Here is a 15,520-nt window from a genome sequence, read left to right on the forward strand (position 1 = left end):
GATTATCGAGGATTGAATGAAGTAACAATCAAGAACAAGTACCCACTACCGATGATCAATGATCTGTTTGATCGATTGCAAGGAGCTAAGGTATTTTCCAAGATCGATCTGCGATCAGGATACCACCAGTTGAAGATTCAGGAACAGGATATACCCAAGACGGCTTTTACCACCAGGTATGGGCTGTATGAGTATACCGTTATGTCATTTGGTCTGACTAACGCACCTGCATATTTTATGAACATGATGAACAAAGTGTTTATGGAGTTTTTGGATAAGTTCGTCGTAGTGTTCATTGATGATATCCTGGTTTACTCAAAGAATGAAGAGGAGCATAAGGAACATTTGCATTTGGTTCTTGGAAAGCTCAGGGAACATCAATTATATGCCAAGTTTAGCAAATGTGAGTTTTGGTTGAAGGAAGTAGGATTCCTTGGACACGTTATATCCGGAGAAGGAATAGCAGTTGACCCCACAAAGGTTATCACTGTGACCAATTGGGAAGCACCAACAACAGTTGGAGAGATCCGAAGTTTTCTTGGACTCGCAGGATACTACCGGAGATTTATTGAGAATTTCTCAAAGATTGCGAAGCCTATGACGGAGTTGTTGAAGAAAGATACCAAGTTCATATGGACGGAGGAATGTGAGGCTAGTTTCCAGGAGTTGAAGAAACGTTTGGTAACTTCACCAGTGTTGATTTTGCCAGACCAGACCAAGGATTATGAGGTGTATTGCGACGCTTCACGTCGAGGACTTGGAGCAGTGCTTATGCAGGAAGGGAGAGTTGTTTCATATGCCTCACGACAGCTTAAGCCTCATGAGTTGAATTATGCTACGCATGATTTGGAGTTAGCAGCCGTAGTGCATGCACTGAAGACTTGGAGGCATTTTCTGATTGGAAAGCATTGCGAGGTGTATATGGATCATAAGAGTTTGAAGTATATTTTCACACAGAAGGAGTTGAATCTCAGACAAAAGAGATGGTTGGAGCTCATCAAGGATTATGATATGAAATTGCATTATCACCCCGGAAAGGCTAATGTAGTAGCCGACGCATTAAGCCGTAAGAGTCATGTCAACACCCTAATGACGGGAGAATTACCAAGGGAGTTAGTCGAAAATATTCGAGAGTTATGTTTAGAAATAGTCCCGAGAGGCTATGTAGCAGCATTGGAGATTCAATCTACATTGATGGATAAAATCAGAGAAGCCCAAAGGACTGACAAGGAGATTGCTTCTATTAAGGAGAAACTTAGCAAAGAAAAGGCTAAGGGATTTCGTGAGGATGAGCACGATACCCTATGGTTTGAAGACCGTGTTTACGTGCCCAATGACCTAGAGATCAGGAAGTTGATACTGCAAGAAGCACATGATTCACCATATTCGATTCACCCAGGAAATACCAAGATGTATTTGGATTTGAAGGATATTTTCTGGTGGACCGGAATGAAAAAGGATATTGCGGAGTACGTAGCAGTTTGTGATGTATGTCAGAGAGTGAAGGCAGAGCATGATAAGACAGCAGGATTGCTACAACCATTGCCGATACCCGAATGGAAGTGGGATAAGCAAGGCATGGATTTTATTACAGGATTTCCCAGAACACGTTCAGGCTATGACTCGATTTGGGTTGTAGTCGATCGTTTGACAAAGGTAGCTCATTTCATCCCGGTAAAGACCACTTACACCAGTGCTAAGTTGGCAAAGATATACATGACCAGGATAGTATGTCTGCATGGAGTTCCGAGGAGTATCGTATCAGATAGAGGAACCCAGTTTACCTCAAAGTTCTGGAAGCAGTTCCACGAAACTTTGGGAACTAGGCGACCGAGAGAGTCAATCAGATTTTGGAGGATATGCTGAGAGCTTCTGCGCTAGATTATGGATCTAGTTGGGACGACAATTTGCCATATGCAGAGTTCTCTTATAACAGTAGCTACCAAACCAGTTTGAAGATGGCCCCTTTCGAAGCCTTGTACGGAAGGAGGTGCAGGACACCATTGTCATGGGACGAAGTTGGAGACCGCCAGTTGTTTGGACCTGACTTGATTATAGAGTCTGAATAGAAGGTGAAGTTGATTCGCGATAGACTCAAGATAGCCCAGTCCAGACAGAAGAGTTATGCAGATTCTAATCGCAATGAGACAGTTTACGAAGTTGGAGATAGAGCTTATCTTCGAGTATCACCACTTCGGGGAACAAAGCATTTTGGAGTTAAGGGAAAGTTAGCACCACGATTTGTAGGACCATATCGAGTTTTGGAGCGTATGGGAGAAGTGGCCTACAAGTTGGAATTGCCCGAAGGATTGTCAGGAGTTCATGATGTGTTCCACGTTTCTCAGTTGAAGAAGTGCCACACGGAGATGGCTGACATACCGTTGAGGGATACAGTGCCATTGGAAGCAATCCAGTTGGATAACAATTTGACCTATGAGGAGAAACCAGTTAAGATTCTCGAGTTTGCCAGTCGAGTCACTCGCAGCAAGGTTATCAAGTTTTGTAAGGTTCAGTGGAGCCACCACACGGAGGACGAAGCCACCTGGGAGCAAGAGGAAGATTTTCTCAAGGACCACCCTCACCTATTTTCTAGCCAACCCGAATCTCGAGGGCGAGATTCATCTTAAGGGGGGTAGGTTTGTAACATCCCAAAATTTTCAATTTGGAATGTTATACATTAGATCATCATTGCATATTATATTTTATTTGCTTTCGGTTTTGATCCTAGAAATACTACGCAACTCAAGGACCCACGGAGAGAGTTGGGGATTTCGTTATTTTCATATTTGAGTTTTCTCAAAAATTGAGAATAGGATCATTTGATTTTAATTATTTATCATCAATTATTTCTATTACAAAAATATGAGAGAGGGAATAAAATGACTTTCCCAAAATAAAGAAATATTGAGGATTTAATAATAAAATCAAGTAAGATTTTATTTCGGAGTTTTTCGGTATTTTATTTGAATTTAGGAAAAATGTGCGTTTTTCAAAATTGCATTTAGGCCCCAAATAAATGTTCACCTTGTGCAGCTTGATTTTAGAAGCCCGGGAAAATTTATTTCGGGATTTTTGGAGTCCGTTTAGTATTTCTTTTTATTTTTCTTCTGCGCGTCATTAATTTTTTTTTTAAAAAAACATGCACCGACCTAACCGGGCCGTGTCCGACTAGGACTCTTGGCCCGGCAGGCTTTATAAGCCGCAGCCCAGCCCCGGGCCAAACCCTAGCCGCCAGCCCCGCCCGCCCTCGAGCCCCGCAACGCCCGCCGCCGCCGCCGCCCGCCGCCGCTGCCGCCTCGCCGGACCCCGCCGCCGCCGATCCGCCGCCCGAGGTGCCTCGATTTCTGTGCCACCATTTTTCTCGAAAAACCGTTTGGTTTTTCGATCGGTTTTTCGTCGGGTTTTTTAGTTTCCGTTTTTTTATTTAGATCGGTTTTTTTTCGGTTTAGGTTAAATAGCGAGCGTTCGCTCGTTCGTTCGTTTTAACGAACGTATTCGTCGTTTAGATCCGGTTAACGAACGTTCGTTCGTTAATCTGTTCGTCGTTTTTCTTTTCTCGGATTTTCCGCGAATATTTTCTGATCGCGATTTCTGATCCGATTTTCGTTTTAGTATAACTTTTCGCTCGTTTATCGGAATCAGGCGATTCAAGCGCCTAGAGTTTCATCTCGAAACCCTCTATCCGTCTAACCAACTTAAACAAGTTTTTGCCACTGTAAAAATTGCCTTAAATCCATATTAGTAGAACGAAGTTGTTTTCTTTCGCCATTTGACTTTCGTTGCTTCGTTCGATTTGATTCTTTTTGCAAACCGGAGTTCTTAAGTTGAACTTTCTGGTTAGATCTCTTACTTGAGTTTTACCTATGCATTAGATGAGTACTTATTGTATGCTTGTTGTTTGTCTGCGATAGAATACCCGGAGTGCGCCGCCTGTTACTTCGAATCTCTAGGTTTCACGGATCATCAGCAAGGCAAGTAACACTTGATCATACCTTTCCTACTACCCAGTTTTATTGCAATAGATCAAATCCTCAAACATTGCATGATTAGGATCTAATTAAATTGTGGGATGGGAAGTAGTTGAGGTAGTACCTATTACCTGTTTATTATCAAACCTTTGGGAGTTACTTCTACGTTTGCTTATTATTGCTATGCTATGCTAGTAGACGTGGATTGGGTTAGTGATATCCATGACAGATGTGAGTTTGTTAATTAATGGTTTATCTAAGGTGGCAACTTAAACACACATCTGGGTGGATTGAGGCACCTGGGTAATCTAGGATTTGCCTGTTTTCTTTTGGACCGCCACCCAGGCTCAAAGGGATCATGAGATTTTTCATGCTAGAAACTTCCGTGTGCAGCCACAAGCTATTATGGGCTCTAGCATAGTTGACTAAGTCGTGCGAACTCTTATAGTGGTAGACGAGCAGATGTAGGGGATGTAGGTGGTACGGTCTACCCGATCGTAAGGTGCTAGCGCTTCTGAAAGACTATGTCTCGGTCATCCGTCTTCTCAAACACCATGTAGTGCGAGAAACCAAACGGAGGCGATCGAGTCTTGTGGGGAAAAGTGCGCAAACCTCTGCAGAGTGTATAAACTAATCATGGTTAGCCGTGTCCCCGGTTATGGACATCTTGAGTATCTAGTACCTGGATTATCATGTGAATCTCAACATGTTACCCTAAATTAATTTGGTTGGGTTTTGTTTAATGATATTTAATTGGGATTGAGAATGCTATCAACCATTCTCAATGTTTAACAACCACCATGATAGTTAAATAAATTTATTCCTTTGCAGTAGGGAAAAATTGGCTTTTCGCAAAAACTGTAACCATAGAGCTCTCCACCAGCCAAATATGCATATAGAATAGCTGTTTCATTCCATTACTCTCTATGTGTTACATTGCCAACATATTCCATGTGCTGACCCGTTTTCGGGCTGCAACGTTAATGTTGCAGACTTTTCAAATGACGATTAAGGAGATTTTAGGTCGTGGTTCTATACTCAGTGATGCCGTTGGAGTTGATGGACTCGCTTATCTTCCAAGCCTTCCGCTGTTATCGTTATTAGATGGCCTTAAGCCATGTTTATTGTAATAAGTTCTCTATTGAGACACTCGACGTAATAAGTGTGTGATTGCTACTCTGTTATAAATCCTCCGAGTACTGTGTGGTGTCAGCATTACTGATCCAGGGATGACACCGGAGCACAGAGATTGGACCGTTTGAGGTCTGGTCGCTACAATTTCTAACAATGCTATATAACTAACTATTTCTATAACTAAAAAAAGAAAAATTTCTAACATTTTTATAACTATTTCTATAACTAAAAAACTAAAAAAATGTATGTGTGTGTGTGTGTGCTCACCTGCGAGGCGAGAGGCGACGGGGGGCGGCGACGGGGACGGCGACGGGCGCGGTGACAACGGGGATGGCGACGACGGGGACAGGGACGGGGCGGCGACGACGGGGACGGGCCGGTGCGGCGACGACGGGGACAGGGCGACGATGATGGGGACGGGGACGACGCGGGACGGGCCGAGACGGCGCGGCGGTGACGATGGGGACGACGGGGCGGCGACGGGGGCGGCGACGAGGGATATGGAGACGGGGGCGGCGGGCGACGGGGCAGAGGAGAAGAAGCAGATGAGAAACTGAAATTTTTGAAGTGTTTAGTTATATAGGATGGACCTTTAGTACCGGTTGGAGCCACCAACCGGTACTAAAGGCCTGTTTTGGTCAGGCCAAGCGGCGGGAACCGCACACCCTTTAGTACCGGGTGGTGGCTCCAACCGGTACTAAAGGGGGGCCTTTAGTACCGGTTGGAGCCACCACCCGGTACTAAAGGGGGTGCGCTGGCAAGGTGCGGTGCGGCAAGTTTAGTCCCACCTCGCTAGCCGAGGGGCGTCCGCACTGGTTTATAACCCCCCATGCGGTAGCTCTCTCGAGCTCCTCTCCAAAGCAGGCCTACTGGGCCTACATGTTCTGTGCTGCCCTGTGGGCCTACTGGGCCTTTGCGGGCCTGCATCCTGGCCCAACAACAGGTTGGGTTTCTAGTCGTATGTAGGCCGCTCTGGCCCAGTAGGCGGGCTTTTTTATTTTTTTGGCTTTATTTATTTTTGAGTTGTTTTTTTGTGTATTTAGAGTTTCTTTGTGAATATTTTTGCTTTAGGTACAAAAAATTACAAACTTTCTGTTAGTGCCCATAGTTTTCAAATTTGAATAGTTTAAATTTTGAATTATTTGAAATTAGTGTGAATCACTAGTTTGTGAATAACTTAACTTTAAAAATCAGTAAAGGCATGAAAGAATTTGTTTGCACATAAAATTTCTTCGTGTTTCAAATGCCAAAACACATAACTACCCTAACTATTACAGAGATTCCCTCCTGGGTGTGAAACACAGAAGAAAGTGATGATAGTGAAGCCGATCACATCCCAGATCTTTGGGTGTGAAACTTTTTCTTCGCGTGTGTCCCTTTGCGCCGTAACCATGGAAAATCTTCATCATTTAACGGGATGCTCGGGTCAATATTCACTGTGAATGGAGCAATTTCATCAAACTTTTCATAATCTTCTGACATGTCTGTCTTGTCATCCACTCCCACGATGTTTCTCTTCCCAGAAAGAACTATGTGCCGCTTTGGCTCATCGTACGATGCATTCACTTCCTTATCTTTTCTTTTTCTTGGCTTGGTAGACATGTCCTTCACATAGAAAACCTGTGCCACATCATTGGCTAGGACGAATGGTTCATCTGCATACGCAAGATTGTTGAGATCCACTGTTGTCATTCCGTACGGCGGGTCTTCCGTTACCCCGCCTCGTGTCATATTGACCCATTTGCACCGAAACAAAGGGACCTTCAAACCACGTCGATAGTCAAGTCCATATGTCCTGTATATAACCATAATATGTTTCCTTTCCTGTCTTGGTTTCTGCATCAAAGCGGACAACACTGTTTTGGTTGGTGCTCTTCTTTTCTTGGGCGATCATGTAAAATGTATTACCATTTATCTCGTACCCTTTGAAAGTCATTATATTCGAAGATGGTAACTGGGACACCAAGTACAGGTCATCTTCAATAGAGGTGTCATGCATGGTACGTGTCTGCAACCAGCTGGCGAAACTCCTGGTTTGTTCACGTGTAATCCAGTCATCAGACCGCTCCGGGTGTTTGGAGCATAGCAAATTCTTGTGTTCATCCATATACGGAGCCACCAAGGCGGAATTCTATAGAACTGTGTAGTGTGCTTCAGTGAGAGAATGTCCGTCCATACATATTATTTGTTCCCCTCCTAGCGTGCCTTTTCCATCCAGTCTGCCCTTATGCCGCGATTCAGGAACACCAATCGGCTTAAGGTCAGGAATAAAGTCAATACAAAACTCAATGACCTCCTCATTTTTATGGCCCTTGGAGATGCTTCCTTCTGGCCTAGCACGGTTATGAACATATTTCTTTAAGACTCCCACGAACCTCTCAAAGGGGAACATATTGTGTAGAAATACAGGACCCAAAACATTAATCTCTTCGCATAGATGAACTAGGACGTGCGTCATGATGTTGAAGAAGGATGGTGGGAACACCAACTCGAAACTGACAAGACATTGCACCAAATCATTCTCTAACCTTGGTATGATTTCTGGATCGATTACCTTCTGAGAGATTGCATTGAGAAATGCACATAGCTTCACAATGGCTAATCGAACATTTTCCGGTAGAAGCCCCCTCAATGCAACCGGAAGCAGTTGCGTCATAATCACGTGGCAGTCATGAGACTTTAGGTTCTGGAACTTTTTCTCTGCCATGTTTATTATTCCCTTTATATTCGACGAGAAGCCAGACGGTACCTTAATACTAAGCAGGCACTCAAAGAAGATTTCCTTCTCTTCTTTGGTAAGAGCGTAGCTTGCATGACCCTGATGTATGCCGTCTTTTCCGTGCATACATTGCTGGTCCTCCCGTGCCTCAGGTGTATCTTTTGTCTTCCCATACACGCCCAAGAAGCCAAGCAGGGTCACACAAAGATTCTTCGTCACGTGCATCACGTCGATTGCGGAGCGGACCTCTAGGTCTTTCCAATAGGGCAGGTCCCAAAATATAGATTTCTTCTTCCACATGGGTGCGCGTCCGTCAGCGTCATTCAGAACAGGTTGTCCACCAGGACCCTTTCCAAAGACCACCTTCAAATCCTTGACCATATCATGTACATCAGCACCAGTACGGTGGCGAGGCTTCGTCCGGTGATCCGCCTCACCTTTGAAATGCTTGCCTTTCTTTCTTATGGGATGCCTGCTCGGAAGAAATCGACGATGTCCCAGGTACACATTCTTCTTACAATTAGCCAAATATATACTGTCGGTATTGTCCAAATAGTGCGTGCATGCGCGGTATCCCTTGTTTGTCTGTCCTGAAAGGTTACTGAGAGCAGGCCAATCATTGATGGTCATGAACAACAATGCCTTTAGGTCAAATTCTTCCCCCATGTGCTCATCCCATGCACGTACACCTGTTCCATTCCACAGTTGTAAGAGTTCTTCAACTAATGGCATTAGGTACACATCAATGTCGTTGCCGGGTTGCTTAGGGCCTTGGATGAGCACTGGCATCATAATGAACTTCCGCTTCATGCACAACCAAGGAGGAAGGTTATACAAACATAGAGTCACAGGCCAGGTGCTATGGTTGCTTCTCTACTCCCCAAAAGGATTAATGCCATCTGCGCTTAGACCAAACCATATGTTCCTTGCGTCATCTGCAAACTCCTTCCCGTACTTTCTTTCGATTTTTCTCCACTGCGACCCGTCAGCGGGTACTCTCAACTTTCCGTCTTTCTTACGGTCTTCTCTGTGCCATCGCATCGCCTTGGCATGCTCTTTGTTTTGGAACAAACGTTTCAACCGTGGTATTATAGGAGCATACCACATCACCTTGGAAGGAATCTTCTTCCTGGGGCGCTCACCCTCGACATCACCAGGGTCATCGCGGCTGATCTTATAGCACAATGCACCGCATACCGGGCATGCGTTCAATTCCTCGTACTCACCGCGGTAGAGGATGCAATCATTAGGGCATGCATGTATCTTCTGCACCTCTAACCCTAGAGGGCAGACATCCTTCTTTGCTTGGTACGTACTATCGGGCAATTCGTTGTCCTTTGGAAGCATATCCTTTATCATTACCAGCAACTTTCCAAATCCCTTGTCAGATACACCATTCTCTGCCTTCCATTGCAGCAATTCTAGTGTGGTGCCCAACTTTTTCTTGTCACCTACGCAATTCGGGTACAACAATTTTTTGTGATCCTCTAACATGCGCTGCAACTTCTTCTTCTCCAAATCACTTGCGCAGTTTCTCTTTGCATCGGCAATGGCCCGGCCTAGATCATCAACGGGCTCATCCGATGCCTCTTCTTCAGCTTCTTCCCGCATTGCCGGCTCAGCTTCTTCCCGCATTACCGGGATAGCTGTCGTCGTCCTCTTCTTCTTCATTGTCTTCTATCATAACCCCTCTTTCTCCATGCTTGGTCCAAACATTATAGTGGGGCATGAAACCGGACTCAAACAGGTGGACGTGAATGGTTCTCGACATAGAGTAATTGCGACCACTCTTACAGCCAGCACATGGACAATGCATAAAACCATCCGCTCGCTTGTTTGCCTCAGCCGCAAGCAGAAAAGTACGCACGCCATTAATGAACTCGGGAGAGCATTGGTCATCGTACATCCATTGTCGGCTCATCTTCAATACACAGCACCGAAAACATCAAATTAATACAATACATAAAGTTCATACATAAAGATCATACAACACTTAAATGCAACAAACAAATAACTCTCTAGCTAAAGAATTTAAATGCAACAACAAATGCGATCAAGATCGCAACTAAGGTAACAATTGATCCAACAGCATAATGATACCAAGCCTCACTATGAATGGCATATTTTCTAATCTTTCTAATCTTCAAGCGCATTTTCTCCATCTTAATCTTGTGATCATCGACGACATCGACAACATGCAACTCCAATTCCATCTTCTCCCCCTCAATTCTTTTCAATTTTTCCTTCAAATCCTCGTTTTCTCTTTCAACTAAATTTAACCTCTCGACAATAGGGTCGGTTGGAATTTCGGGTTCAACTACCTCCTACATACAAATATCTATGTCAACTTGATGGGCATAATTTGTCATAAACACGAAATGCAATGAATAGTTTTAAAAGAGAATATACCACATCCGAATCATAACCCGGATGAGGGCCGACGGGGACGGATATCAAAACCATGGCACTATGCATAACAAACAATGTATGGGTAAGATAATTATACGAGTAACTATATATCCAAATCACACAAACATCATTTTTTATATAAAACTTCATGAACAAGAGGCTCACCACAAGGTGGTGTCGGCGACGGGACGTTGCGAGCGATCGACGGTGGTTACGACGGAGATTTAGAAGGTACTAAGTAAACCACACCTACATATGCAAAACTAAGTGTTATTTTTAACCTCAAATTGCATATAAATCAAATACTAGAACATATATATAATTCCTCCCAAATTACTAAACTCAAAAATCAATCACTATATAAAGCATTGCACAAGCTAATCTAGCAATGAGAGATGAAAGGAAAAAGTTGCTAACCTTTGTGATCATTTGAATGGATGGGGGCCTTCAAATCTTGGGCAAAATGTGTGATGAGCTTGAGAGGAAGAGGGAAAAGAACAGAGAAGAGAGGGGAAAGGGGAAGAACAGAGCGAGCTAGGGTGGACGAAGGGTCTATGTAGGACGACCTTTAGTACCGGTTCGTGATACGACCTGGTACTAAAGGTGCTGGAGGGGCCTCGGACTGACAGCATCCTGCCACCACTCACTTTAGTACCGGTTCGTGGCACGAACCGGTGCTAAAGGTTCGCCATGAACCGGTACTAATGAGAGCGGCCTGGCTAGCCGTTGGAACCGGCACTAATGTACACATTAGTGCCGGCTCAAATTCAAACCGGCACTAATGTGCTTCACGTTTGACCCTTTTTCTACTAGTGTGAGATGGTGCTGGTGAAGATGTTGATGGAGATTGACCCCCTCCCGATGAGAGGATCGTTGGTGATGACGATGGTGATGATTTCCCCCTCCCGGAGGGAAGTTTCCCCGGCAGAACAGCTACGCCGGAGCCCTAGATTGGTTCCGCCTCGTGGCGGCGGGGTTTCATCCCGTAAGCTTGCTTATGATTTTTTCTCGGACGAAAGACCTCATATAGCAGAAGATGGGCATCGGAGCGCCACCAGGGGGCCCACGAGGCAGGGGGCATCCCTAGGGGGGTAGGGCGCGCCCCCACCCTTGTGGCTGGTGGGTGGCCCCCCTCTGGTACTTCTTGCGCTCAATATTTTTTATATAATCTGGAAATAACTTCCGTGAAGTTTTAGGACTTTTGGAGCTGTGCAGAATAGGTCTCTAATATTTGCTCCTTTTCCAGCCCAGAATCCCAGCTGCCGGCATTCTCCCTCTTCATGTAAACCTTGTAAAATAAGAGAGAATAGGCATAAGTATTGTGACATAATGTGTAATAACATCCCATAATGCAATAAATATCGATGTAAAAGCATGATGCAAAATGGACGTATCAGTTGTTATCTTAGTTTTTTTAAATGTACTCATCATGCCTACCGAGATGTCTGTACAGGGCATTGGCAGTCTTGCAAGAGGGAAGGCTTTAGAGAGAATGTTTAAACCTTTGGGACCAACACGCGAAGGGAGTTGGGAAATTGATCCGATAATAATCGGTATGCTGCACGATAAGACATTCACAGGTGATGATACAGAGGAAAACATTTACAGAAATTTCAAGAGCTATGCACAGTGTTTAAATTAAAAGCTTTTACTCTAGATGGAATGAAACTTAAGCTTTTCACTTTTTCATTATCTACCAGAGCAAAAGATTGGCTATTAAATCATCATGCTGGTACTTTTGACACATGGGAAAAATTGTCTAGTGCATTCTTAGATCGCTTCTACACGCAATGGTAGACTTATGGAGCGAGACACATGATTGTGAACTTCAACCAAAAACTAGGTGAAAGTCTTGTTAAGGGTCATCGAAGGTACACCTCTCTAATACGTACTTGTCCTCATCATGATTTTTCTTCATCACTACTTATACATTTCTTTTATGGAGGACTAGAGAATGAATGTAAAAAGAGATTATATCTTACCAGCAATGGAGCTTTTATGGATCAAACTGTTGAACAATATTGGAAATTATTAGATGAACCCGATAAGAATGCTGAGCAATGAAGCTAGATATAGGAGGTGATGGGGGACTAGAGCTTGAATATGATTGTATTAAAAGTTACTATAAGTCTGAAAATGTCAAAAACTTGAGTGAAAAATTTCATCTTGATCTTGACACAATCTTCCTATTTCCGAAAGGGTCCCGCTGTTGAATGGTGGGACAGTCACAAGCGTTCATTACCTGTTGGAACAGTCATTACCTGACTGGAGTTCCAAGCTGCTTTCCGTGCCCGCTATGTTCCTCGGGAATTATCACAACCAACAAAAGACACATCCGTGACATTGTGGGCAGAACGGAATTTTTTTCTATCATACTTATGACACTTCTATGACGATAATTGTGACAAAACCCGGTACCATCATAGATGTGGTGGGATCCTACTTCTATGACAAAAAATCATGACATAAAATGGGCTTTTTGTCCTGGGTGGGCCGGAGACGCAGCTGCATGACATTCTTTGGGCCGTCCATGACGGAAAAAACCGTGGTAGAAGCGAGGGCGAGGAAAATATCGGGGAGTTCCCGATTACGGTGGGTGGTCGGGGGCCGAGCGATGCACTTTTCTCTCGTATGTACATGCGTGTGTGCGAGACATTGGGCTCTAACTAAACCCGAGCGAGGCGTTGGGCTCTAACTGAACCCGAGTGATTGCACTGCAGGCTACGCGTTACTGAACCCAAGCGATCGATCGATCCCTTGCTGTTAACTAAACCCGAGTGATTCCTTCGCTACTGCTGCTAACTGAAGCCAATCGATGCTGCCTCTGGATGAACAGTGAGCGTTATTGGGGGGTTTGGATGAACAGTTCCCGGTGGGGGGTTGTATGAACTGGACCCCGTGGTGGTAGAGGCTGTTGCCGCTGGATGAACAGTACCCTGATCGATCGAGCCGGTGGATGAACAGGACCCCATGGAGGGCTGGATGAACAGTAGCCCGTGGAGGGGTGGTTGAACAGGACCCCATGGAGAGGGCTGGTTGAACAGTAGCCGGTGGAGGAGCGCGCGGTGGAGGCTGGATGAACAGGAGCTCATGGATGAACAGTCGCAGGTGGAGGCTGGAGGAGGTCGACGGTGGATGAACAGTAGCCCGTGGAGGCTGGAGAAGGTCGATAGTTGAGATGAACAGTATCCCGTGGAGTCCCGTTTTGAGGTACGCCACACCCCTCCCGATGAATAGGACCCCCGTTTCGACCGTAGCGCTTCAACACAAGTCCGTTTCCTCCGTTTTCTGGTACGCCACACCCCTCCCGATCAACAGGACCCTGTTTCGACCGTAGGAGGTCCGTTTCGTCCATTTTGCGGTACGCCAGACCCCTCCCGATGAAAAGGATCCTGTTTCGACCATGGCCGGTCAAACACAAGGTTGTTTCCTTCGTTCTGCGGTACGCCAGGCCTCGTTTCCATCGGCTGTTCCGTCCAAGCCGGTTGGCTCCCGATGAACAGCACGCGTTCCGTTGCCTCGCGATGAACACGACACATTCTGTTGCCTCCCCATGAACATGACGCCGACGCGGTTTCTCCGTTCCTACCCAGCCATGTACAAGAGCCCTGGCCATACGTATGCGTGAGTAGGCGTTCGACACCCCGCCCATATGTACGTACGTGGCCATATTTACTTTCTTGCACCCTGGCTGTTGTACGTACGTGTACATCCTACGTGCGCGCCTCTACTACGACACATGTGTGCCTCTACATCGACCAGTATGTACATACACGTTCGCGACCAGAATGACAACGCTACGTACGCTTCGACCAAGTGGGTCCCGACTATCAGGTACTTCCTTGCGTGCGATGGGGGCGAATCAATTTTTTGCACGTAATATGGACGCACTTCCTTGCATGCGAAGATGTAGCTGGTGGGTCCTAGCAGTTAGGGGAAAAATGTTTTTTTCGTGAAATACGGTGGCCCATCCGGTGAGTCCCTGCTGTTAGGTGGAGGAATCATTATGTTCCGCGTAATAAGGAGGCACTTCCTTGCTGCGGATGTGGACCCAGCTGTCAGCCTCTCCATGTACAGTACTCTTCCGATGGAAGTCGGTCGTTGACCACATTGACCACGTCGTGCCGAGAGCACCAAGGCGGTGGACGACGGCGAGGCCTAGGAAGGGGACGACGCGGAGCCGGGGAAGATGCGGCAGTGGAAGCCCACGCAGACAGGAGTACGATGGTTGGCTGGTTCGGCTGCGGTGTGAGCCTGCCATCGCCGCAGGGCCTTGCCAGCGGTGGCAGTAGTAGGAGGGCGGTGAGGCCTCTGCGGCAACACAGCCGGCCATGGGAGGCAGGAGCAGGCGGCACGACCGGCGCTGCTTTGGGCGGCTGGAGCAAGAAGACCAGAGGTTGAAGAAGCACTACGGTCGTTGGATGGATATCGTACGGTCACTAGAGCTAGAATCGTTCATATTGACTAAGTTGACAAAGCCCTCTGTCCCCGTCAACTTAGTAGGCCCACAAGTCAGCCTCCCATTATGTTAGGTCCTAGCTAGCAGGGGGAGTATTCATTTTTTTGTGCGTAATAAGGAGGCACTTCCTTACGTGGGCAGATATAGCTGGTGGGTCCGAGCTGTCAGCGGCGGGAACATTTTTTTCATGAAATACAGAGGTCCTTTCGGTGGGTCCCAGATGTCAGGTGGAGGAATCATTATTTTGCGTGTAATAAGAAGACATTTCCTTGCGTGCGGCCATGGACCCAGCTGTCAGCCTCTCCACATACAGTCCACTCAGATGCATGTCGGTCGTTACCCACGTTGACCACGCTGCACTGAGAGCACTAGGGCGATGGACGACGGCGAGGCCTAGGAAGGGAACGACACGGAGCCAGGGAAGACTCGGCAGTTGTTTCCCATGCGGAGGGAGTACGAGGGTTTACCGGTTCGTCTGCCGTCGCCGGAGAATAACAATAGGTGTGGGTGAGTAGACGGAAGGCTAGGTCAGCGATGGGAGTACGGTGGGGCGGTGAGGCCTGCGCGGCAGCATAGCCGGCCGCGGGAGGAGGGGCAGGCAGTCCCGCCGGCGCTTGTTTGAGCGGCTGGAGCAGGAAGAGTAGATATTGAAGAAGCACGATGGCCGTTGGATGGATATCCAAAGTCACTGCTTGTGCGTCAACCTTCTTTTAGGAAAGCCTCAAATATGTGGAAAACAACATACATCCCATCTGCCATTATTTCTAATAATTTACAGCCCATTTGCTAATTCTTAAGGGTTTTTTGGAGCCCATATTCTTTTTGTTAGCA

This window comes from Triticum urartu, chromosome 7A (assembly GCF_056163025.1).
Source record: "Triticum urartu cultivar PI428250 chromosome 7A, HENAU_Tu73, whole genome shotgun sequence".
Lineage (NCBI taxonomy): Eukaryota > Viridiplantae > Streptophyta > Magnoliopsida > Poales > Poaceae > Triticum > Triticum urartu.